This window comes from Dermacentor albipictus, chromosome 5 (assembly GCF_038994185.2).
Source record: "Dermacentor albipictus isolate Rhodes 1998 colony chromosome 5, USDA_Dalb.pri_finalv2, whole genome shotgun sequence".
Classification (NCBI taxonomy): Eukaryota; Metazoa; Arthropoda; class Arachnida; order Ixodida; family Ixodidae; genus Dermacentor; species Dermacentor albipictus.
In genome coordinates, this window is record NC_091825.1 from 174,700,683 (window position 1) to 174,727,588 (window position 26,906).

Genomic DNA, 26,906 nt, shown 5'->3' on the forward strand with positions numbered 1-26,906 from the left:
ATAAAACATGTTTCAATTGAGAATTTGTGAAATAAACAGGCAAGTTTTCTTGTTGTCAACAACAATCAGAACGGGTCTTCATTCCTTCTGAGTCCCGCGCTTCGATGCGCTGCGGCCGCCCGCTACTGCACTACAGCGCCATGTGCTGGACTACCGGCGACGCACGGTCCCCTTCGTCGCGACCGTCAGCAGCAGAGCAACCGAATGGTGCACTAGGAATTTATCAAGCGTGACGAGACCCCGCGTGAGGGTGAGGGTGAAGTATGGCGTCACTCGGGGCACTCTCGCCGTAAGCGCGCGGAGCGCGATAGCAGCGCCCCGGTGTGGCCCCGCAGCCGCTCAGGCCACTTGAGCCGTGGTCCGTTTACTTTTTTGGCCGATAGTACACATTACCACATGAAAGCAGCAGCTTATAAACAGCACAACACCATACAGCACAAATTATATATTTGCCACGTGTTATTAAACTTACATCATTAAAGTACATTAGAATTGGTGCTAAGGCTGGTGCACAATATATGCATATACTTTAAACAATCATAAATAATGCAGGAGCTTGGAATATGATTGGCTATTCTCAGAACTGCTTTGATAATACAAAAGTCAAGGCTTTGTTTTTGGCATCACCCACTCCAATTCGTTTTCTTTCTTTTTCCAATTGAAGCATTGGCAAGGTTTGTGCCATGCGCTTCGACCATGATTTTTCCTTGTTCGCGCACGGCCATGACCATAATACAATAAAATCGCCCCAGTAACGCAGTGGTCCCTGCCTACTTTTTCATATACTTTACCGCAATACATTACGTATGCTTCACCGCATAACATTACTGTATTGCGGCAAAGCTGATTTTATGGAACTGACATTATGTAACGGACCTTTTGTTCTTCTGCTGCTCGCATGAGCATAAGCTCGAAAAACCACAAAATAAAGACTTGGCTTGCTGCTGGTTGATTTCTAGCTAACAATTCGAGACGTCCACGTTGTTAACAAAAGCATCGGTGAAGTTTCTCGCGCTCGGACGCGCTTCAAAAGGCAGCGTGTGACCACCTATAATTAAGGCAGTCATAAGCGGCAACGAAATCCACACAAGGTACATCAACTTCGGCAAAGCTACTGGGCAACGCCATCAATAACTGGCACACGGGCCACCCAGGAGCTGGCAAACGCTGCGATGACATCCACACAAACCACGTCGGTTTTTCACAAAGCTATTGGGCAACACGATCAGTCACAGGCACAGGTGAAGTCCGCAAAACACTACATGAGCAGAACCACTATGGCCATACTCAATCACTTCGCCACAAGCTCTCACATATAACGACATCAAACAGCTACAATCACTTCTCCACAGCCACTGACCCAGGCGAAGACCGCACGGACAGAACGGAAGCACCGATTCTGGGCTCGATCGTCGCGTTCCACAAAGCTAGTAAACCACACCATGAAATTTCTTTTCTCTATGACCACACGAGCAGCCAGGGGCACGGCCGAAGTCCGCACGGGCAGAATGGAGCTCACGTCGCGTCCATCACTTTAGCGACACCTATTTAAAAATAATATACGAAGCCAAGCCAAACCATTATTTAGCGTCTATTTGGGTGAACCTAACGCTTTCGGGCCCTAACCGTTCGTACGACCAGGGCACTATAACGGTTACCCCCCTTTCCACTCCTACGACCGGGTCGTAGGAACGGCGGCCAACTTTCTCTTACAATTACCGAAGCATTTTCTTTTACATAAAAACAGGGCAAAATTATCATTACTAATTAGATATTGTACTCTTTGTTAGTAAGTTTATTGTTTCTTCGCCATTATAAACGCAAGTAGCGTTCAGCATCATCGACCTTTCACGTGACCTCTGGCCTGGATTTAAAATTTTTACCGGTATTCCGAGTGCACGGCGGCACAGATTCATTCGTTCTTACACTCAAGACTGGTTGCTTCTTTGTTTCTAAAACTAGTTTCTTGCGCTTCGATGTAACTTGGGGCGAAGTTACGTGTTTGGAAGCGGACATGTAAGCCGGGCAGTTGGGTTTCGGTCGTGAGCCATTCGGAACGGGAGCTGGATTTTGCTGCGGCTGACAACGGCAATAACGGTGAGTCGTTTAACACCGCTGCTTCAATCGTGCCGCCGCGCTCCAGCTGTTGCATTTCGTGTAGGGCTACTGACAGAATGCGGTTTCCAGGTGGCACGATGGCCTCGACTGGAATAAACGCACATGACACCAAAGATTGAGTAAGCCTGAAAATATTTTATTTGCATTTTACAAGCACAAACAGAAAGCACACGTCTACGCATCCACACAAACGCGTTTACATAGTCAAGAACATAAAGAAATGGCTCATTAATAAGGGTAGCACAAACGCACAAGAAAGAAGACCGAAGCTACAAAACGTACGCTCGGCTGCTAAGTATAATAATTTCCCTGTCACCGCGTGTCACTTTTATACAGCATCTTTACAGCACTACCAGGCCGGGTAGTTTGGCCGAAAGAACGCAACAGCTTACGGCCGTCAGCTGCCTCTTCCTTACGGGTGTCATAATTATCCTAATCTCCGCGTCAACGTCGTGCAAGTCCGCATACAGGCATCTGTATCTGAACCATATGTGCCAGCTTAATACATGTGTAGTGAAATTATGATAACCACTGCGTCTTATCAAACGTATTGGTTTTGCAAATGCGCATTACAGCTGACGGAACGACATACTGTAAATGAAGCACAAGAGAACAAGAACAAAATGAGGCTACAACACTTGAAGAAATGAAGAATTAGTAGGCGTACAGCAAACAAGCGATGATGGAGAACACACAATAATGATGCATCGGGTGTTCTGTGACATCGGTTTGCGTACTCACGGTGTTATGGAGATCAACGGCATAAAAACGTACCTTCAAGCGTACTCCCTCAACCTCCGCCGCATTCATTATGATAATCAACGCCTAAACACAATGAGGCACTATTTTTTGCCAAGAGTAGACCACTTTACAGCAAGTCAATGTAATGACTCGCAGACGAAACCAGCATGCTTTCGAAAATGTTTTACCGGTTTTACCGCCGCAGTATTCGAACACCAACGGCCAGGAAACACATCGATACCAATAGGCTGTCGGCTGTCGGTGGTTAATCAAGTACAGAAACCTTGACGCTATGACTAAAAAGCAGCTTCAACAATCAAATTAAAAAAAAATCAACTGCCTATTTGCCTGAGGTAACAAAACATCCTTAGACGCCTCGATTGTTTATGTCGATGGTTTGTGTAAAGTAAAAAACTCAGCATGTCCAACGCCCCTAGCAGAGAAAGCACAAATTAAAGTATTCGACCAAATTACAGTAGCTCCACTTACGCGCTTACGCTGAAACGCGCCTCGATTGATTTTTCGCCCTCTGTGGCCATTTGTTGAACTTGAGAGTGTACGGGGCCTGGGACAACGTTTATAGATACTTTTTTAGTTCCGTATCTCTCCGCCTCGCCCATAGAGAAAAAGCGGCCTGTCGCGATTCTCGCCACCGTGGCGCTGCGGTTACGGGTTGCGCTAGGAGAGTGAGCGTCGTCTGCTAGCAGGCAGCGTTCCGCTGCGGCATCTCAGCTTCTCACCAATTCTGGCCGTCTACTGCAGAAGAAATAACTGTTCTCGGGAAGTTGCTCGGCATTTTTTTGCGGCTATTCCAGTTCGCGATTTATTTGAAATGGGCCGTATTGTGCAAGGAGTAATGTGTACGCCCAGGTATTTTGAGCGGTGGCGGAAATATCAAGAATAACAGCGTTTTAAATGAACGTTCGCGCATCAGTGGCTGTCAATCGTGCACACGAATTCGCTACCCATGCCAATCGCGCGAATCTATTGCAGCACGTATGATATTTCCTCACAGCCGTGCGGAACAACTCCTTTCTTTATGATACGCGCAGAGATCCACGTAGCTGAATATTTATGCACCTCAAGAGCTGGCTGCCCGTTTCAGCGACTGCGCAACTCGCAGCCATCGAGTGCTAACTTGTATTCTTCCATCCGAAATTCTCCACGCTCATTCTACTTTAAAGAAATATTCGACATTGGCTTGCTCAATACATGTGTATCGCGATGCACACGCAGTACACAGCGATTGTATGAGCATGATCCATGCAGTTACTGTTTTCAAAATGGGAAAAAGAGGAACTTTATTAACAATGGCGTTAGGTAGGGGAAGGACCTTCATGTCTGATAGTGTTCTGTAGCACTTTGGACTTGTCAGCCGCAAAAGCAAGCACACCATGATCCAGTCAGGCGTGTATCTATGGGCGCGGGCTGATTTTGCTGCCTGCTGCATGACTGCTGTGCGAATGGCGACCTTCTGTACTTCAGGTAGGTCTTGCACAAGCTCGTCAAGGGATGTTGTGAACGTGTCCTTCAGCTTCTCGCTGAGCCGCTTCACTTCCCGCTTTTGGCGCTCACGTGCTGCAGTGGCGCGATCGCGCCACTGCAGCACGTGATTCGAATCAATCGCTTCCTCAGCACACAAGCTGCGACAGGCACCTTCCTCCTTGCTGGCGTAGATATCTTCTTCTTCAGGCTCTCAATCAAAGTGACGCACATATTGCAGACACCTTTGTCTGCGTCCGTCAAAACTGAGCAGTCCTTGTGGAACAATGTGCTTCCAACTTTCACCCCTGCTCTGCTGGTGGCAACATCACTGCAAGAGCAGCCTAGGCAAAATTGTCTGTTGTGTACAATCTGCAGCAGGGCTTCTAGATCTTGCAGAGAACGAATCTCTACATCAAAAGACGACTGTCGGAGCAGCCTCCCGTTTGCGTGGACAACATAGGTGATATCGTCCCGTACAACGACGCTCTTAAGGATTGTGTACGCCCCCGCTTTCATTCCAGCCACGTAAAAAACAATCTGCCGACGCTGCCCTGGTTCTTCTTCGAGTACTGCTGTTGTCCAGTTGGCTGGGAGCCGAACTATCGCACTATTCTCGACAATCTGAGCAAAATCTTTGCACTGCAGGGGAACAGGCGCCTCTTGGTTAGTCAGCTGCTCTCGTCGCTCCGTGGGCAAGTGTGCTTTGTTTGTGGTCACATCGTGCGTAGATGCTGCAGCTCTCTTTTTCGGAGACCGCCGCCGAGTCTGCTTTCTCGACAAGTAACTGGGAAGGTTGGGAAAGTTAACGGGGACTACACCTTCCTTCAATGCCCAGTACGCCCGGTCGATCTCGACGACTTCACCGTTGATAATATGCTTAAACGTCTTCGAAATGTCCGCTTCGTCAAAATGAAGGTCACAAATCTTGCACGTTTAGCTCAGCTCTTTGTCCGCGCGGGGAATAGCTCTTTTCCATTTGCTGAGAAGTTCCGGATCCGATGGCGGTGCAAAAAAGTGACGCTTCTGAGTGTTGCTTTTGTACCCGCTCGTACAGCCAGGTGCCTAGCAGGTCGGCATTGCGCTAAGCCCAGCCAATGGCCCAGTACATCAGAGAAAACACAGCGTATCGACAGAGTTACGAAATGCTTCCGTCCGCGGCCGCACTGTTCGATAGCCCCACAAACCGAGCGCACTGCAAGGTCAAGGTTCTCGCACAGCGGTGAAGACAAACGCAGGCTAAAAGAATCGTGCACAGAAAGCACGGAACTGTGCCGCAACTTTTAGTTCAGCCGACCGGCACACACTGTCAATGCTGCCGCCGGCACCGCGCAACCCGCGACCGCAGCGCCCTCTCAGCGCCTAGGAAGAAATCACGCCCGCCTGGGAAGGCGCAGTTCCGGAACTAAAAAAGTATCTACAAACGTTGGCCTGGGAGCACGATCGAGGCGCAGAAGCCAGAAACCCAGTAAAGCCACAGAACAGCTAGTAAAGCGTGTGCAAAACCCCGTTTCCGTTTCCTGTTGTACAGCGCCACCCGTGGTCACATAATTTAGTTCACGACGCCACCGCTACGCTTATTTCCGTAGCACTGTGGAAGGTACAGTTTCCCTTCTCTAAATTTGTATAGGTGTTCTGTGGTCTAATTTCTCACCTCCTTTCACCTTGCGCATGCGCAGCGACATCGGAATACTCGGGGGCGATGTTCGGCCGCCAGACCTGTGCGCGCGAGTTGGGGCCCAGCTTTTCCTCTGGCTGTCGTGACGTCACGTGGTTGCGCTAAAGGTCAATGGTGGCTGCCCGGCCGCGCCCAAGGGCTGAACTCCGTGGGCTGAACTGAGTGATTGCAATATGCAACGCATAAAAACCTGTTCACTGATGTGGTGCAGTTCTAAGCGCGAACATTGCTGCAGGCAAGCAAACCTCCCAATCGGCTTTCTGCTCATAACAAAGGGCTTGCAGAAGAAGCCGTTACGTGACTGAGTGGACTTTCTCTACAGCGTTTGACTATGGGTAGTGCACTGAGCTAAGAATAACTTTAATACCTCACGTTTCCAGAAATGTCGAGTTCAGTGCGCTTGTAAAGACGGATCCTTGATCTTACTGGATTTCTGTGGGAAACCCCACTTGCGTGAAGAAAGACAAAAGCGCGTTGACAATCTCCACCGAGCTTAGTTCTTTGAAGGGCACCGCCTCTGGGAATATCGTTTCGGGGGCATAGTACAGTAAGAATATTCCGATAGCCAGACTGCGTTGCAGGAAGTGGTCCCACTGTGTCTATTATGAGCCTGCGAAACAGCTCCGTGGTAATGGGAACAAGTTTCATTGGCGCTTTAGCCATATCTCCGGGCTTGCCTATGCGTTTACATGTATTGCTGCTTCTCACGAATGCTTCCACTTCCCGAAAGCAGCCGGGCCAGTAAAATTCCTGCAGTAAGCGGTCCTTTGTTTACCGAATGCCCAGATACCCTGTCCGAAAGCCCCCGTGGACCAGGTGCAGGAGTCGCTCATGATAGGGATGCGACTCCACGAGTTCGTCGAATTGCACTCCCTTTCGACTGGCGTACTTTTTATAGAGAAGGCCTCTCTTGAAGAACTTAACATTCTGCTTGACCACGCCTTCTGTCGCGTCTGGCCTTAGGTTCCGCAAGCTGCAATCTTTTTCCTGTTCAGCAATCAATTTGGCAGGGCTTCCATTCGATAACTTTCTTCTGCATTCTGCCTCTCGAGACATTTCAGGCTCCGGCGCTTTCCTGACCTCCGCATTAGCTAGTGTACTTTCCGCAATATCTCGTATAGGGCTGTCCTGTTTGGTGCTGATTGACGAATCCTCCGTCAAACATGTTTCCTCCGCCACTGGAGATTCGTACACTGCCTTGGCCGCGAGCTCCCTTGCCTTGGAACGAGTTAGGGCTTGTACTATTCCCTCACTAAACCCGATTCCCCTGCGTCGCAGCAAATCCTCGGATTTGTTAGAAAACAAATATGGATACTGCGGCGGGTGATGTGCCGAGACGGCGGCTTCACTGTCCAGCACTCCAAAAGGGCCTTCGATGAAAATCTTTGCCACAGGGAGACAAACAATGGATACCTCTACGGCCTGCCTTATCCAAGCAGATTCTCCCGTGAACTGGGCTGAAGCAGATTCTCCCGTGAAGCAGATTCTTCCGTCAATTGTGGCTGCCGAGTCGCGAAGTACCGGGCACGGTTTGCCGTTTACCACGAGGTATCGAATGTACGGTTCTAGCAATATCATATTTTCCTCGTTACTACTTAGTGTCATCAACACTAATTTTGGGATTTTTTGCACCCCACGGAGATATGCCCCGTTTGCTGGCAGTTGTAGCAAACTACTTGTTTCTTTACCTGGAAAGCTTTTTTCTTTTGCCTTTCCGCCTTCTGTTCGGGTGACTCCTCCTTTCCCTTGCTGTTCTCGTCAATATTTTTCACCGAATCTGGCTTTTCCTTTGATTTGTACTGACTCAACTTTTACCATCGCTCTGGCTTGTCGGGTCTGTATTTATTAATCTCCTTCTTAGGAGCTTCTTTGCCTTCGAACGCACGGCGAGTTACGTACTCCTCAGCGAGATCGGCCGCTGTCGTGATAGTGTCCACACCTGGCCTATCCTGAACCCAACACTTGATGTTTTCGGGCAGCTGGCGGAAGAACTGTTCTAATGCACTGCATTGTCTTTTCTGCGTCGCCGAGTGCACTCTCATCTCTGAGCCATTCTTTCAGGTTTACCTCCAAGGTGTATGCGAAATCTGAGTGTGACTCCCTTTCGGTCTTCTCGACCTCCCTGGATTTTCGCCTGACTGCTTCTGCTGATAATCTACACGTTATAAGCAGACTCGATTAGACTTTATCGAAGTCCTTTGCTTCTTTCCTCATGCGAGCAATGATATCAGCTACCTCACGTGGCAGCAACTTAAGCAAGCGTTGCGGCCACGTGCTTCTCGCGAATTTTGTCTTCTCACCTGTGCGCTCAAACTGCGCTAAGAAAAGACCTATGTCTCCTCCTACTGTGTAAGATGTCATCAAGTCTATCATTCTGCGCTCGCTTTCTCGTGCTTCTGTGATAGGTATTTCACTATTTTGAGCCTTCAGATACTCAATATTTAGGCGCCTAATTTCGAGGTCTTAGCGTAATCACCGATGCTTCGCAGCGATCCTGGCTCTCTCTCGACTGGCGTATTCTGGGTCTTCGCTTATTCGCCACCTCTAGCTTCGGCCTCTCTGGCCAAGCAGGTCGGATCGGCCCGTCGTTTCCCTTCTTTCTCCCGCATCGCAGCAACCCAATAGACCACAAATAATCCACAGTACACCCGATGGACGTTTAGCGCCGGGCGTTTGGACATCCACCGGATATCTGAGGGACTGTCGCATGCAAAAAAGGCGTTCAATTGGGCGACCTCTGTACGCCCCTCTTCGACATTTGGACGTCCGTCGGACATTAAAAAAAATGTCGTTTTTTAACTAAATATCCAAACAATGCCCGCTGGATAAAACAATTTGGACATGGATATCCCGGGGACATTTGGGGATCTTAAATGTGGACATTGTTTACGGAAACTTCCATGAGATACCCAGAGGACTTCCATGATAAATCCGGAATTTATACACTGTTCGGTTTTGTTGGCGTGTCACTTTGCTCATACTGCGGCCTTTTCAATGCTTTAGAAGCTGTACTCTACCCAAGAACCAATGTACCAGTTACACGCACCATGCTGCACTTGGTTTACGGCGCAATTGCGTCCACAAATAATTAAGTGCCCCCAAAGCAACTGGGACCTTTTTACTGGCGGAGGTTGCGAAGGTGAAAACATACGTGGACACATCTGCAGCAGAAGCGTATGCTGCAAACTGGCACATTCAACGTATTTAATGTAAGTTCCACTGGTACACAGGCATCATCAGTGCAGCTTCCAAATGCACAAAATAAGCCGAAATATGCATAGTAAAAGGCATTGTATATCAACTCCAATAGTCGTCAAAGTTATTGTAGATATTAAGCTACATCAATGTGAAATCAAATTATGCATGTAAGCCTTTTAATAAAACTTGCTCAGCTTTTTATGATGGCCTTACTGAGACATAGACTTGCTCATAAACCGCAGGACATCGGATCTTTATTGAAAAATCATATTGTAAGAACACACTTGTGTGCTTGGCACAGCAAAACATGACCTGTGCCAGAACACATTAAAGAAAAGCCCATAAGGACCCACAAAAAATTGAAAATCACAAAAGATGTCCGCAGGAGTATATGTTAACTTTAACAAGATAGTACAGGGGCACAGAAGAGAAAGTATAAATGCGTCTTGAACTGACCTCAACACAAAGAAAACTTCTAATTATCAAATTAACGCAGTGGTGTAAACACCTTTTATGAAGGAAAATGACTAGAATAAACTGACTGCATTGGTATGTGAACTGTGATATCACAAATATAACTGAACGAACAGTACAATAGAGCAACAAATATCTGGCACTATGACTATGCACACTTTTTTTGCACAAAGGCACAAAATGGCATCTTTGCTACAACATCAATGCACATAATGCAAAAACAGACTGGCTGTCTCATTGGCTCAATGTCTAGATGGTTAACCTACATATAGACTGTGGTAGCACTTTTACCTTGTAAAACTGTAGATGTAGCCATCAAAAGGACTTCACAGAAAAGTTCCTTTATGCAAATAAGAATAATGGCACTTCACGGGGAGTGACAACAATGATGCAGGAAAATAACTAGAACCTTCCCATAACATAAAATAAAATACATATCTTAAAAGAATCTTGCAGAAAATATTTGTGTTAAAACACATTTATGGCACTTCAAAGCACGTCGTTGCTTATAAGCAAGATGCTCATAGTGCAGGACACAGCGTGACCAAAATACACACAAAATTTTTAGTCTTGCTGGAAGTATCTTGCACAAAGTCTATACATACGCGCGATGATGGTCTCGCTAGTATGGTTTTGCAGTAGCACCAAGATATATGATGCTGGAGATAAAGGAAGCTTCCGTGACGTAAAAATTATAGAAAGCAAAAAGCTCTTGCAAGTTATTTTACAAAGGCATAGCATTGGTCTCACAAAGGGGTACCTTTGCAGTGGCAGCAATATTCATGTTGTATTTATTTTTTATTTATTCAAAATACCTTACAGGCCCTATGGGGGCATTGTATAAGGGGGGTTACAAAATCAAGGCAAAAAAAAAGAGTAAGCAGCCTTCTAAAGTGTAATACAATACATACGCCTCAATGCACGGCTCATCAACGTTACTACCAAGACCAAACATGAAAAAGGAACAACTGAATTAATGAAAGGCCACAAAGGTACACTTAAGGAAATAACACGAGTAAAACTTAACGTAAGGCACTAATACTAGAAAGTAAAATACACGAAAAATGAACGTATCAGGGAGTACAATTCTTGAAGAGATGTTTAGGGAAAAAGACACAATGGCCTCCACACAGCTCTCGCGATGGCTGTGTGGAGGCCATTGCGTTGTGTTGCCGGGGGCTCCGTGTCCCTCTCCTCCTTGCCTGGACGGGGTGGCAGCGGGTCATAAAACACTGTCACTCTGCTGTCATCCCGCCCACGGGAAGGTCAACAGGCTTTCCCCATTGGCTAAGATTTTGGCGGGATTCGGGCCCGGCTTGCGTGCACTCCGGGTAAGCGCGCGCAAGACGAGTCCCGGAGAGACCACATCGGGGCGTCGGAAGGTGCGTACGTGTTCCTCTCTGCCGGCGGCGGTCCCTTTGTCCGCCGCCGGCCGATGGTTGCTCCGGCTCGTCGGGGTCCCGGCCTCGGCGGGCGTGCGCGCACTCTTCCGTCGTCTCGATGTCCTGAGGCAGCGTCTGCCGAACGTGCCCCCGTCTGTTCGTCTGTCGTTTCTCTCTATTTCCCTTTTCTCTGCTGTGGGGCGCACGATGGCAGGCGCTGACCGAAGGATAGGCAAATTCTTACTGCTGGGGGGTTCTTTGTTCTTTGTTTCTCTCCCTGTCGCGGTGCGCCGTTAGCGGCCACCGGCGACCATTTGGCTATGTTTTGTGTGATTCATATTCGGACGTGATGTTAAACGTGTGTTTGCCTTGACTCCCAGTGTAATAAATGTACTTTCTGTCTTCTCGAGAGCTTTGCCTAGGGTCTCCCTTGCTGCGCGCGCACGGTCTCGCCTTCCCCTAAGCTGTGGGGCCGGCGGGGCGCGTACGCGCGCAGCTGCGCGTCGGCACACGGAGCGGGCCGGAGCAGGCGCGGGGGCGCGGTGCCCTGCACGCGTGGCTGTTCGGAGTGCTCGAACCCGCGGTGGTCGTCCGGCGCGCGCGGAATCGGAGCGTGCGCGCCGTGAGCGTTGCTAGTGAAGACCACAACCTTCGCAGGAGCCACTCCATGCACTTCCTTGAAGTTGCCTAGAATGGCCGAATCTGCTTTGCTCTTGTACAAGCCACCAGGCATCACGACAAAACCGCCTTCTTTGTCGGATAGGAGCAGCTTGAGCCCCGCATTTCGAAGGACGGTCACTGCTGTGCGGAGCCGAACTGTGTTGCCTTTTTTGACCTGCTGGGGCAGGCGGTCAACACCTTCTCTGATGCATCTGTCAGCTTCATCTGTTCTTGCTCTACCGGCAGCTGTCCTGACGAGGCTGAGCAGTTCCGTCTTGTCCAGAGAAGGGTGCTCACAAAATTTAGGACCAAGCTGAGGAGGGTCGCTTTGCCACGCGCTCGCGCGTCCCGCAAACTTTTGCTGTTGACTGTACATGCACGCAAAACTTAAGTGGTTATTTAATCGGCGAGACGTGTTCGAGGCGATCTGGATATGCAGTGTTGATTGTGCGGCATTATAAACATATTTGTGAAACAAGGATAACAGAGCGATATTACGGCGAAGAACTAATGGCTGTATGGAATGATCGAGTTTCATTTCTGTTACGCTGGAGTGATGGCTACAATTACGTGAAATGAAACGGGCAGCTCGGTTCTGGACTGATTCAAGCATGTCGATTAAGTATGTAGGATGTGGGGACCAAATGGATTATGCATACTCGAGCTGTGGACGAACAATGTGTGATAGGCCAATTTGCGGATGTTGGGAGGTGAATTACCCAGATTACGACGTAGGTAACCTAATGTCCTTGAAGCTTTTGCGCAAACGGCTGCAATGTGGTCAGTCCAGGAGAGGCTTTCGGTTAGGTGAACACCCAAATATTTATACGATACTGTATGTAACAATTCTTTATTATTGGCGTTGTATAAAAAATGTGAGTTGTCACGCTTACGACTAAAACAAATTACCTGACATTTTGATACATTTAAAGCCATTAAACCAGGTGTTACACCAATTATGAATTAGGCTAAGGTCATTTTGAAGGGCCAGGTGGTCGTCAGTACTGTTAATTGATCTGTAAATAATGAAGTCGTCAGCGAAAATACGTAAGCGAGAAGAAACGTTAAGTGGCAAATCATTTATTTAAATTAGGAAGAGTAAAGGGCCCAAAACGCTGCCCTGAGGCACACCAGAAGTAACGTAAGTAGGAAACGAAGCAATAGTATTAACTACTGTGAACTGTTGACGATTCGAAAGAAAATTACGAAGCCATGCTGGAGTGAAGGAGTCAATTCGAAGTGCAGTTAATTTTGCAATAAGGCGACAATGAGCTACACCATCAAAGGTTTTGGAAAAGTCAAGGAAAACGCAATCGGCCTGCTGGTTATTGTTTATGTTAAGGTGCAGGTCAGTCGTGAATTCGAGTAACTGTCTCACATGATAATCCTTTCCTGAAACTATGTTAATGGCGAAAAAAATGATTGGACTCTAGGTGACTATAAATATGAGAAGCAATTATATGTTCGAACATCTTGCAGCAAATGCAGGTCAGTGGAATTGGACGGTAATTTTCCGGGGAGTTTTTATTCACATATTTAAATATTGACACGTGTACTTGTCTTTATCGGGCGACCACGTTTCGCCGCTTAACAACTGTAATCGCACACCGAGGGACGCGCCTGCATGCATCCGACGTTTCTGGAAAGTTATCGATGCTTCTATCCGCTGTCTGTTGTCGCCGAACCTTATGTTATCTGATTTCATCACCTGACGCGAATGGTGTAGAACTTTGTGGAAGGCACGCGGGTCCGAACGATTAGTCTGGAACATTCGACGACTGCTCTATAAAAGCCGACGCGCTTGACCCGCTGATCAGATTTACGACGATCGCCGACTCTGTTCGCCGCTCTCGTTGTGCTTTAAGTGCAGCGTGTTTTGTGGGCACAGGTTCGCTCAATAAAAGCTAGTTTTTGCCTTTCACAGTATCGCTACTGTGTTCTTTGACGTCACGACCACGTGACATCTGGTGGAGGTGCTTTTCGTTCATGTACCGGACGCCCCCGACAAGCCGTGATCCAAGCCCGTACAGCAAAGAGAACACCAACGTAGTCCCGGAGCATCGAGCAAGCCCCCGTCTTCAACAGCTGCCCCCGGAGCACGGACTTCTACCTGAGAAGACCAAGAAGATTTTGGCCAAGGCAACCCCAATGGCAGCCCCAGCGTCCCCCATCGTGCTGCAGCAGCCCAGGGAACCTCCAACGTTCCGCGGATCAACAATCGAGGACCCGGAAACCTGGCTTGAGACGTATGAGAGGGTCGCTACGTTTAACTGTTGGGACAGCGACGAGAAGCTGCGGCATGTCTATTTCGCACTGGAAGACGCCGCCAGGACCTGGTTCGAGAATCGGGAAGCCACCTTAACGACGTGGGACCTGTTCCGAAGCGGCTTCTTGCAAACGTTTACAAGCGTCGTAGGAAAAGAGGGAGCCCAAGCACTACTAGAAACCAGAGTGCAGCTGCCAAACGAGATGATCGCGATCTTCACGGAGGAGATGGCCCGTCTTTTCCGGCATGCCGACCCAGAAATGCCAGAGGAGAAAAACGTCCGCTTCCTGATGCGGGGTGTCAAGCAAGAACTTTTCGCAGGACTTATCCGTAACCCGCTGAAGACCGTAGCTGAGTTTTCTGCTGAGGCATCGACGATCGAGAAAACTCTGGAGATGCGCACCTGAAAATATAACCGCCAGGGGCTCACGCCGCAGTACGTCATCCAAGGACTGGATTCCGACAACCTTCAGGAGACCATCAGGGCCATTGTGCGCGAAGAACTGCGCAAGGTCCTGCCTTCGTCGCAGCCCCAAGTGGCTTCGATCGCCGACATCGTGAAAGAAGAGGTGCACCGATCACTTGGAGTTCCCGAGCTGCAACCACAATTACCGCAGCCCCAGCCAGAAGCGATGACATACGCCGCCGTCGCACGCCGGCAAGGTCCCCCTCCGCGACCACGCCAGGGTCCTGCAACGACGCAATTCCATCGTCCGCCGCCGCCGCCGACAGCGCGCCCACCCGTCGCCCAGCGGAGCTACCCGAGGAAGACCGTCGTTTGGCGCGCTCCTGACGAGCTCTGCTTCCATTGCGCGGAAGCAGGTCACGTCTACCGACGATGTCCATACCGGGAAATGGGACTGCGAGGTTTCGCCGTCAACGCTCCGCGCCCGCAGCAAGGTGAACGCCCTCGCGATATCGCTGACTACCTCGCGGCTACTCAGTGGAGCTCTTGACGACCGTCGCGTTCACCATCACCAGGCCGCTACCTGTCGCCGCAGCGCCGACCATACACTGGCCCAGCTCGGGGCCGGTCAGCGAGCCCATATCCGGAAAACTAAAAGCAGCAACCGATGGAGGTGCGGTTGCTGTCCGTCGAACTGTCGAAGATCCTCCGCCGCCGACGAAGACGCCGAAGAAACTACCTCGACGACATAACGACACGCCGCCGTCCCGACGAAGTCTGGAAGGAAAGAATGCGACGACGAAAGACGACCTGACGACGTCACATACCAGCCACAGGTCAACGCGACGCAGTCGTGATCCGACGCCAAGACCGAACTGTAATGCAAGACAAAGAGCCACCGACCTCGACGTGCTTCTCGACGGCCACGCAGTCACCGCCTTAGTCGACACAGGGGCTGATTACTCCGTCATGAGTGGACACATCGCCGCCCAGTTGAAGAAAGTTAAGACTACGTGGGAAGGCCCGCAAATTCGTACCTCCGGAGGACACCTCATAACGCCGACTGGAATGTGCACGGCAAGAATTACCATTCACGACCGGACTTACCTTGTCATCTTCGTTATCCTCCAACAGTGTTCACGAGACGTCATTATCGGCATGGATTTCCTCAACCAACACGGCGCAGTCATCGACCTGAAGTCAATAACTCTGTCGGAAGACCATGCGATACCGTCGGAGAGCCCTCGTAGTCACCACGCCTTGAGTGTGCTCGAAGACCAAGTGAGCATCCCGCCTCGCTCCAGCATTGTTATTTCGGTCGGCACCGAAACACCCGCTGACGTAGAAGGTGTCATCGAAGGCGACCAACGTCTACTGCTAGTTCTTCAAGGGGAGTATGGTAGCGCGATTCAAAGACGGGACAAGAGAAGACACAAAGGGACACACACAGCGCTGTGTGTGTCCCTTTGTGTCTTCTCTTGTCCCGTCTTTGAATCGCGCTACCATACTCCCCTTGAAGATGCATTACCAACAAGCCCACATTGCAACCCTCGTCTACTGCTAGACCGTGGAATTTGCGTCGCAAGAGGGATCGCTCGACTGCATGGAGGAAACACGAAAGTGTTGCTGACAAACTTCAGCCAGGAGTTCAAGCACATCAACAAGGGCACGACGATCGCATACATCGAGGAAATTCCGGAAAACAGCAATGCGTTTCTCCTCTCGGATTGCGCCGCATCTACCCCGACGACCATGGTTGCCGAACCAGACTACGACATTAATCCAAGTCTCCCCGTGATTAAGCAACAGCAGCTCAGAAGTCTGCTCCGGCGATACAAAAGCTGCTTTTCGACGTCATCGAAGCTTCGACAAACACCAGTCGCCAAGCATCGCATAATCACCGAGGAGTACGCTCGACCACTTCGCCAGAGCCCTTACCGAGTTTCGCCGCGAGAACGTGAAGCTATAAGAGAACAAGTCGACGAAATGCTGCGCGACGACATCATCCAGCCGTCGAAAATCCCGTGGGCATCCCCTGTTGTCCTGGTGAAGAAAAAGGACGGAACCCTTCGTTTCTGCGTCGATTATCGTCGTCTGAACAAGATCACGAAGAAGGACGTATACCCTCTCCCACGGATAGACGACGCATTGGATCGCCTCTGCAACGCTAAATACTTCTCCTCGATGGACCTCAAGTCTGGCTATTGGCAAATAGAAGTCGACGAAAGAGATCGTAAAAAGACCGCCTTCATCACCCCAGACGGCCTCTACGAGTTCAAGGTTATGCCATTTGGACTGTGCTCGGCGCCTGCAACGTTCCAGCGCGTGATGGACACGGTTTTAGCAGGATTGAAGTGGCAGACCTGTCTCGTTTACTTGGATGACGTCGTTGTCTTCGCCGAAAATTTCGACGATCACCTTAGGCGGCTTGCCACAGTACTAGAGGCCATCAAGTCATCAGGGCTCACTCTGAAGCCAGAAAAGTGCCGCTTCGCTTTCGATGAGCTTCTATTCCTAGGCCACGTCATCAGCAAATCCGGAGTACGCCCCGACCCGCAGAAAACAGCTGCCATCGCAAAAATTTCCTGCACACAAATTCTGCACAAACCACATTGATGGACCCTAGGAAAAGCACAACTTTGCAAGTGATTTGACGATGCAGATGACAGGCAGAATCGTTCCAATGCCATGAAAAAAATCCAGCACTTGCACTGTACCAAGTTAAAAAAAATGGAGTAGTTGCCTCTAGTTCACGAAACATGCCTTGGCGTTGCACAGCAGATTCCTAAAGTTCCACCAGACACACACACGCACAACCAAGCAGCTTCCGATGCCTGTACAGTCTCCAGATGATAGCAGCAGCGGTTTACGATGGAATGGCCTCCACTTATTCTGCATGAAAATAAAAGTGCACAATGATAAAAAAAACTGGAGATTTAGCAAAACCCGCGTACAAGCTTGCTTTGTCGATAATGATCAAGCCATTGCACAATCAACGTCCTTTTCATTTGAGTGGCGACCTGAATGGGCCAGTAATGCTGTAGACAGCTAGTTTTAGCTTTAAAAGGGCACTTTTGCAATCAAATCAGATCCAAAAAATGTGGTGACGCTTGGAAAATGTGTATGCACAGTACTATAGTGCATCACCCAGGTCTCCCAATCCTTTCTTATCTAGTGTGTGTCCCTACATTCACTTTACTCAGGTACGGCTGTGCTGTGAACATTTTTTACCGATGGGGGAGCTTCCTGTTTATACAGCAGAAGCGATACTCATATCTATCGAGATCAAACTTCAAGGGTCCCAGAAAATTGGAAGATTGCAAACACTATACTAATCCACAAAAAGGGAGACGTTAAAGAATCGGAAAAACTATAGGCCCATTAGCTTACTCCCAGTATTATGTAAAATATTCACCAAGATAACTCGCAATAAAATAAGGGCAACTCTAAACTGTTCCCAACGAAGGGAACAGGCTGGCTTCAGGAAGGGATACTCTACAATGGATAACATCCATGTCATTGATCAGGTAATATAGAAATCCGCAGAGTATGATCAACTTCTCTATATGGCTTTCATAGATTACGAAAAGGCATTTGATTCAGTAGAGATAACAGCAGTCATAGAGGCATTACGTAATCAAGGAGTACTGAACGCTTACGTAAATATATTGGAAACTCTATAGGCGCCTTTATTCTCCACAAGAAAAGCAGGGAGATACCTATAAAGAAAGAGGCCAGACAAGGAGACGCAATCTCTCCAATGCTGTTCACTGCGTCCTTAGAAGAAGTATCCAAGCTATTAATTTGGGAAGGTTCAGGAGTAAGGATCGGCTGTGAGTATCTCAGCAACCTTTGGTTTGCAAATGACATTTTATTCAGCAACACTGGAGTTGAGTTAGAACAAATGATTGTGGACCTTGTAAGATTTGGCGGACGATCCTACCGCTGTCAACCAGATGTAGGAGTCGTCGGACTATCTCGCCGCTGCCACCAGATGTAAGAGTTGAACTTCAGGTCGTAGACGTAGGGATGAACTTGGGGAACAGGATTTATTTACAGGATTTTACATTTTAAGACAAGATACATTGGCAGTCTAGCGCGACTCCCATATGGAGCCCGCAAAACTAGCATACATCAAACAGTTTACGAGCACACAGCTCATTTCTACATTTCGAGCATGACAACGAGCACTCAGCTCCCGACGACGAGCACGACACGAGCACGCCCTAGCAGCCGGCAAACGCTGCTTATAAGCTCTCCGCTTGACGACATAGTTCGACGTCATCGTTCGGCGTGGACGGAGTCCGAGTGGTCGGGAATGTTCGTCCGATCATTGTAAACTTGCCGCCGCCCCGCAGTGCGGCCCACACACACCACGGCACACAAGTTCGAGCGCCCACACACAAAGGCTCCGGAGCCGACGTCAGAGGGCTTCATAGAACTCTCGGTGCCGCATAGCTCGCGGTGCCGCATAGCTCTCGGTGTCGACGACCGAGGGCTTCGTAGAACTATGCTCCGTACCACACTCCTGAGCTGACCGCGCGCCACATGGCTGCCGGTCATCCGCAGTTCTTGGAAGGGCTCCCTGTCTGGTGGGCTTGGAACACGTGCAGCGGGCTGAAAGCTGGCACGTTGCCACCCCGTACGGCCATTCCTAACAACCTGAACAGAGAGAGTAAGAATTGGGTTGAAGATTAATATGTGCAAAACAAAGATACTCATGAATAGCCGGACAAGGGAACCAGAGTTCAGGATCGTCAGTCAGCCTCTGGAGTCTGTGAAGGAGTACATTTACCTTGGACAATTAATCACAGGGAACCCTGATCATGAGAACGTAATTCACAGAATAAAAATGGGTTGGAGCACATGTGGCAGAAATTGTCATCTCCTGACTGGAAACTTACCATTATCATTGATAAGGAAGGTGTACAATCAGTGCATTTTATCTACTGCTGACATATGGGGTGGAAACTTGCAGACTGACAAAGAAGCTTGAGAACAAGTTAAAGACTGCGCAAAGAGCAATGTAACGACGAATTCTAGGCATAACGTTACGAGACAGAAAGAGGTAACCTAATGTGCAGGTGAAATAACCGGCGGACCATTAGGGTTACAGGATGGGTGCCAAGAGAAGGGAAGCACAGTCGAGGACGGCAGAAGAGGGGTGGGCGATGAAATTGGGAAATTCACGGGCGTTAGTTAATCGGTTGGTGCAGGACAGGCGTAATTGGAGATCGCAGGGAGATGCCTTCATCCTGGAGTCGACATAAAATAGGCTGCTGCTGCTGATGATGAACATTATGGTTCATTGTATCAAAGGTTTTAGTAGTCTTAAAAGGCTGAGCCCAGATGTACCCGAAATCAAGTGAATAATAATATAATCAGTTGATGTTAGCAAAGCCAAGTTAGGTGAACTTCCTGAACTTATACTGAAATGACTAGGTTTCAGCAAGCTAAATTTAAGGTAGTTGTTAATACGGTAAAGCAATAACTTTTCTACAACTTCACTAATTGAAGATAAAATACATATAGGATGATAGTTAGAGACCAGCGTTGTCACCCTTTTTGTGAAGAGGAACTACCTTAGCTTTTTTTAGACATCTAGGGAATGTTGTAGCGAAGTGATGCAGTTGTTACTTTTCTGACGCATCAGCTCACCAGGGAGACAACAATGAGAGGGGATGAGTTCAGGCAGGGGCAAGGCCAGATCCGCAGGTACGAAGATGAGAAGTGCCATTTGAATAACTAGGTTTATTAACTTAGAATTTAGATTTATGCTCTACACATATCAAATCCAAAACAATGACACATCGATCGTCGACGGCATGCCTGACCGGCAGGTGGTGAAGTCCCGCCTGTGTGCTGCTGTCTCCCTGCTCTCTCCCCAAAACTTCTCGGACCATTCCTTAAACGAGTTTTCGCAGCATTCAAGGGACCCACGGGTCGGCGGGAGGTGCAGGCTTCTCCACCAATGGCCTATTTCGACCCATCGGGCTGGCCGACAGGATCCAATAAGGGCCAGAGTTTAAGAGTCCAAAAATGGTTGTGAAAATACTCTGCATAAAAAATAAATTTGCCCAAAAGTAATCAATTTTTCACGTCCCATACAGCCGAGCGTGAGAAGAGGGTGCGACACGTGCATGAAGTGACCGTCAGGTACGGCAGGTACAATTTTATCTTCACACATCCTGGGGCAGCGAGAGGAAATGGTTAACGAATGTTAACGAACTCATCTGTTGCCGCTTGAAGTACCAGCGCGCACGTCATGCTGCCTTAACAATAGCCATAGTTTCATGCGCATATTTGGCAATACACTGTCATTTAACGCATCAGCACTGCCATGTGTCATAACTGCATGGAACAGTCTTCCTGATAACATAGCATGCTTAAATTGTGCCGCTTTTCGCGAAGAATTGCAAAGCTTCCTGTAGGAACATTGTATAAGGATGTTATTGTCCTGCTTTCCTTCCCTGTTTTTCACACTTGAATTTTTGTATTTTTGTGTGTATGAGGATATTACTGTTTTTACGCTGTCTAAAGCTTAGCCTAGACAAACATTTATTGAACGTTGCTTTACTTGTGATGCCTGTATTGATATTTATATTGTTTACTCCTGTTCAAACACTTTGTGTCCCCCCTTACCCCATGCCCTTAAATGGACCTGTGAGGTATTTTAAATAAATAAATTAATTAAATTTTATGTTCAATGAAGGATGTGAAACATTTAAGTGTAATTTTCTCTAATCTTTTTGAAACAACTGCCAAAAAGAAATAGGACGGTAATTGGAAGGTTCGTTTCTGTCACCTTTCTTGTATAATACGGCGACTCTTGCATAATGAATTTTACGTGGAAAGCTTCCTGTTGCAAGACATGTATTAAAAATATGAACTAGCGCACTATAATTAATGTCAATAATATACGTAACTCATGTTATTTGTATGCCTGATGCGTCGATAGACTTGCTGTTATTTGGTTTCATAAAAGACGAAACTACTTCACTTTCATTAACACAGTCTAAGAAAATGGTCTGCTCATTAGGAAATATTATTGCCGGTATGTTGCTATTCATAGACAAGAGGGTGAAAGAGACAAAATTATCATTAAATGTATCAGAGTTCAAGACCTTTGAACTAAGCCCCATCCTTTAATAATTTATTGCGTGGAGGTATATGACCAATTGCTGATTTAAATTTTTTCCAGAGTTCTTCAGATCTCCCTGCAGAAGAGCTGGATAGGTGAGTATAGTAATTTTTCTCTGCTATGTCACTATCCTTATTCACGGGGTTTCTAAATGCTGTACAAGTTTTCCGTCCATCGGTACATCTGACTTGAAGAAATGCTCTCTAAATCTAGTCACTTTTTCTTATGTTGTTGAGCAGTTCATAATTCATTGACAGCTTTGTATGTTTCCTGCACTTACTAGAGGTATCTTAAGGAAGACAATTCTCATAACCCACTTAACTTTGCACAGAAACTGCTCATAAGCTGCGTCAGGGTCATTTTCATTTACAACATTGCACCAGTCCCAGAATTGTGACAGTGTAGCAGGATTTATGTCTGGCTACAAGTAGGATTAGTCCTGCTTCTTTCAAATGTTAACCTGGGACACTGAAAATGGGCGAGTGATCACTTATCGCAAAATTAATGACACCTGCCTTTATGCAACACTTATCATACTTGGTTATGAAATGTTTCAATATGGTACCTGTCTTTTCTGTTACCCTTGTCGGTACATTATTACATTGTGACATGAGTGAGTGTTTAATAGTGTCTCAGAATCAAGCTTCATAGCAGCAGTAGCACATAGATTAAAGGGGCTCTGAACCACCCGTCGAGCTTGGTGAAATAACATACTCCGTTGGTAGCATATGCTGCTGTGAACGTATCAGCCAAGTTTGACTGTCGTATGTGGTGCGTGGAGCTTGCAAGCAGACCACGAAGTCTCCTTTCTCTCGAACACTCTCTTTTCAACAGAAACCTGCCTCCTTACTCTCTTAAGGAGGCAGGCTTACACTTTATTTCATAATAAAGCAGATTCCCATATGCGACTGCTATTGGTTGTTGTGGTCGGCTACGTAGCGTAGATACAGCGACCACCGCAGGCTTCAGTTACGAGTCCACTGGCTAAAAGCACTGTGGCTTCCTGAGGACAACCACATTTTGCTTATGTTTACTGCGTCATAGGCACCAAAATTGAAAGTCGTGGTGTCTACGTTAACATCAAAAATTAAACTTGAGCTTTATGCAAAGGTGACAATTGTAGGCACGCCCCGCCGTACCGTAGCCTTCGCAGTGCAAGGCATTGAAAAAGCAGAGGTGGAACTCCTGCGGAAATGGAGCCGTTTTGATACAAACGCAAATTCCTGTGCAAACACGGAAAGTTGACCAAATTCTGTACGATGTGCCAGAGCGCCTTTGGCATGTGTGCTCCAGTGCTGGCTGCGAACAGCGAGCGGATTCTTCTCATAAAGAGAGTTCAGCCGTTCACATTTCGCACGCCGTGCGAGGGCGCTTCGCGCACAGTTTATAATTTTCGTGCTCTTTACAATGGACTTTTCCATGCTCCTGCTAAGTGGCCGGTGCCCCTGGGTCCACTCTTGGCTGTTGTCACCGCTGTCGGAATGGCCAGGGCAGCTGTATTTACAGTGTACTAGAATATGCTTTAGTGGGTCGAATGTCGTAATTTTTCTTCTGTGCTGAGCACCTGGTGCTTTTTTTCCGAGCTTCGGCATGGCCCGAGTCTTTGCCTGTACGACACCGAAATGATGTTGATGTGGCTTCACTCACAAACAGACAATGCGATTGAAGGCCGTTGTTTTGATCTGTGAGGTTTGTTCTTACAAGCTGCCCGATGGGGACAAACTGCTGTGGTTGTGCAATGAAAAGTGGAAACACTGTGTGTTAACTGATACATACATAATAAGCTGGTACGGTTTATGCAGATACAAAATGCATTATGTTCAATGGCCACTGAGTCAGGGATTTCACTTTACTACTTTTAAAACGAAACTACTGTTTAAGGAGGTACGGTTTAACAAGGTTTTAAGAATTCAAGGTTTTAAGAATTTAAAAGAAATTAAGATGGTGTTGCAATCTAATGATTTTATGAGTGCACTCCAAACACTTACCAAGATAACAACTGGTGCCTTATCATGCCTGACTGGTGCCTTATCATGCCTAAGCTGGGACCTTAGTTAGGGGTGGGTTATCTTTTGGGCGTGGGGAATTTCTTGGGATTCTACAGTAGAGAAAATTTGGCATTCTAGATTTACTAAATTTATAAATAAATACAATTTGCTCACCAGATGTAAATTTGGATTCCAGAAAAACAAATCTACTGAACTGGTGCTGTTAAAAAAAGGATATATTCTGTCACAATTTGAAAACAACTTTTGTGATGGGAATATTCCTTGACTTTTCAAAAGATTTCGATCTTGTTAATGATGAGTTACTTCTAGAGAAGCTATGGTACTTCAGAATATGAAGCGAGGCTGTAAATCTAATAAAATATTAACTTGTCAACATACATAATCATACTCGGAAATAAAACCAATTAATTCTGGTGCCCCACAAGGCAGTATATTAGGACCACTACTTTTCAACATTTATGTTAATGACATTGTAAACATTAACCCAAATGCCAGATTCATAATATATGCAGATACAAATTAGGCCATATGCATACGGATCATGAATTGGCATTATATTGTCTTTCTTAGAGAGTGGTTTAGATGGGTGGTTGTATATTATTCTGTGCATTCTTTTCTGCTGAATTTGTAATTAACGTGCTGTACGTGGCGGTTTGGATCAGCTCATTTGAAAGGTCTCTTCCAGACGAATCCAACCATACCTGTTTGGTGGTTGTAGACAAAGCCGTTGGCAAGATACATACAACTTTTGTAGTCCTTATTTAATTATTTCTGTCACATGGCGAGAGATGGTAGTATCATTGATCGGATGAAAATTAAAAATCAGCCACTGTGACATAGGGCGCCGTGTTTGGTATCACATGAAAGGAAATGTTGAGACGAAGTCATTTGAAACTAGTTGCCTTGGGGAAGCACGCATGTGGATGTCGCGCATTTTTGAAATTTTGACGCTTTCAGTGGGTAGATGGAGCTGCAGGGAAGCATTTCACTGCAACTTTGAATGGTTAAAAATACTCGAATATACTTCTGGTTCCGCATGCTGCTGTGGTATAATGGTTGGGTGCAGATGCAGAACCTGTGCCCTTCTAAAGTGGAACTTTGCAACAACTCGTCTTCTGAAGTGAGAAATTGTGCATCTTACGACAGAAGGGCTGCCAGAAATGGTAGTCACTAGACAGGAAAACAAAAAAAAAAATCCCAGGGGTGCTTTGCTATCGCTGAAATGCGAAGGTCAGAAATGCTTCTAAAGCCTACTGTAATTCATCCCAATCTACCTTGATTGTCTTTAATCCACCGTAATTGACCTAAATTCATCATTATCCACCTTCACTATAATCCACCATAATTCTACTTCATCTTTATTCTCCCTAATCCATCTTAACCCTTTATAATTCACTTAAGTCCAGCTTAAGTGATCCATCATAATTGGCCTTAATCCACCTGAATCCACCTTAATCCAACCTATCTACCTCAATCCTACTCCATCCTTATCCACCTAATTCACCTTAATCTCCCATAATTGACTTTGAGCCAGCCTAATCCTTCATTCACTTTAACCAACCTTAATCCACCTTCATCTATTGCTATCGTCATCATCATCTTGGCTACGCCCACTGGAGGGCAAAGGCCTCTCCCATACTTCTCCAACAACCCTGGTCAAGTGCTGATTGTGGCCTTGTCCCTGCAAACTTCCTAATCTCATCCGCCCACCTAACTTTCTGGCGCCCCCTGCTACGCTTCCCTCCTCTTGTAATCCAGTGTGTAACCCTAAATGACCATCGGTTATCTTCCCTCCTCATTACGTGTCCTCCCCATGGCCATTTCTTTTTCTTGATTTCAACTAAAATGTCAACTTGCATTTGTTCCCTCAACCAATCTGCTCTTATCCCTTAACGTTACACCCATCATTCTTCTTTCCACACCTTGTTGTGTTGTCCTCAATTTAAGTACAACCCTTTTCGTAAGCCTCCAGGGGGGCTATTTTGCAAGAGTCCACTTAGCGGACTGTCCTTTTCGGCCGCCGCTGATTGTCTGTAAGCCTACGAATGACGATGACGACGGGCGCACCTAGCTTCCGGTTCCTTTCTGAAACGTCAGATTGACGTCAGTGGTGTTGCACTTACTCTTCACATTTTGTCTCATAACTGAACATGCTTTGGTGCCTACACGTGATTCAAACAGCCACAGCGCATCAATGGATCTTTCTGCCATTCCTTTGTTTTGAGTAGACTGCGGCACTACAATCGACGTGGGCCTGCTTTTCTTGCTTTTTTAAAATGGAGGAGAGGTGACTTCGAAAAAACGGGACCCGTTCCCCATGTCAGACGAGTCTTATGGAGGCACTTTTGCCTTTCGAAAACGACGGCCATATGGCTGTGCGAGCGGTTAGCCAACGACCTCGTGCACAAGAGAGAAGGGCTCACTGTTTAAGATCAGGTGATTTGTGCCCTTCGATTTTATGCTACCGGTGGCTTCCAAATGGCTGTCGGTAGGGAAGCCACCGTATCGCTTTGCCAGCCGTCTGTGAGCTGCTGCGTTTGTGCCATATCGGAAGCAATCGTCTGTGTCGGCACCGAACAGCGCTGGGTGTCGTTTCCACGTACAAGATCGGACATAGCACTTGTTAAGCAAGGTTTCTTGCGGAGCGGCAACATCTCTGACGTCTTCGCATGCGTGGATGGCACCTACATTGCGATAACCGGCCCGGACCTGCCCCCAACCGAGAAGCAGACCTACTGGTGCCAGAAGGGATACTATACGCTGAACACCATGGTCTTAAGCATGCTCTACCTATTATACTCATCATATGTATAAGAAATTCCAAGTCCCGACAGCGACATAATTTACTGATGTACTACAATTCACAGGTGTGCGACTCTAACATGCCAGTGCTGGCCACCGACCCTTGCTTCGCGGGCTTCTGCCTCGACGCGGACGTGCGGCATGGTTCAGCCCTGTGGAGCAGTTTCGCCGACAATCACATCGTCCACAGAGGAGAATTTCTGCTTGGTCAGTACATAAATGCATCTAAATGCTCTTCTGAACCATATCCAGTGTCTGTAATGAATTCGGCGCAATACCTGTGCTACATTTATTGGGCAAGCGACAGTGCACTGCAGGCAGTTCTGGGGCATCCGGCGGTGTTGTCTCCGGAGGGCCATTTCGACCAGGCTCACGGGTTGATGAGGTCTGTGGTGGAGCGCTGCATCGGCCTCATGAAGAGCCGGTTCCGCTGCAGTACTGCACCGCTGTAGCCGAAAAGATTGTTGTGGCTTGTGCAGCGCTGCATAACCTATTCCTCGATGCCAGCGAGCTGCTTCTTGATGACGACAGTAACATTGCCGGTGAGGA

General features: G+C 47.5%; 1 long non-coding RNA gene across 1 annotated transcript; it reads left to right on the forward strand.

Moving 5' to 3' along the window:
- The first annotated feature begins 1,923 nt into the window (after window positions 1–1,923).
- On the forward strand, window positions 1,924–26,555 carry LOC135900159 (uncharacterized). Its single transcript, XR_011514980.1, has 3 exons — window positions 1,924–2,097; window positions 21,607–21,641; window positions 26,423–26,555. It is a non-coding gene; the product is annotated as an uncharacterized lncRNA (long non-coding RNA).
- The last annotated feature ends 351 nt before the right edge of the window (window positions 26,556–26,906 follow it).